We start from the raw sequence: 270 nt of genomic DNA, 5'->3' as shown, positions 1-270 counted from the left end.
CTTCCACACTGAATCAAACATCTAATCCCGGTCTCCACGCAGCAAGAAACCCCGTTGACAGGGATGTTGCAAGTTGACTCTCGCGTGACGATATTGCAGAGCCAGCTGTCACAACACCACCTTGTCAGCGTCTCAAGTTCGTGTATCATTTCACATCCATTTAATTAAGGGAAAAACTGTCAACTTGTCTCGTGGGCAACACGAAAGGCAATTATGCATCATTTCGGAAACGTTTTGGTGGCGATGATAACGGGTTTCCTGATAAGAAAT

This window comes from Penaeus monodon, chromosome 32 (genome assembly GCF_015228065.2).
Source record: "Penaeus monodon isolate SGIC_2016 chromosome 32, NSTDA_Pmon_1, whole genome shotgun sequence".
NCBI classification, from domain to species: Eukaryota; Metazoa; Arthropoda; class Malacostraca; order Decapoda; family Penaeidae; genus Penaeus; species Penaeus monodon.
This window is presented reverse-complemented; position numbering follows the sequence as displayed.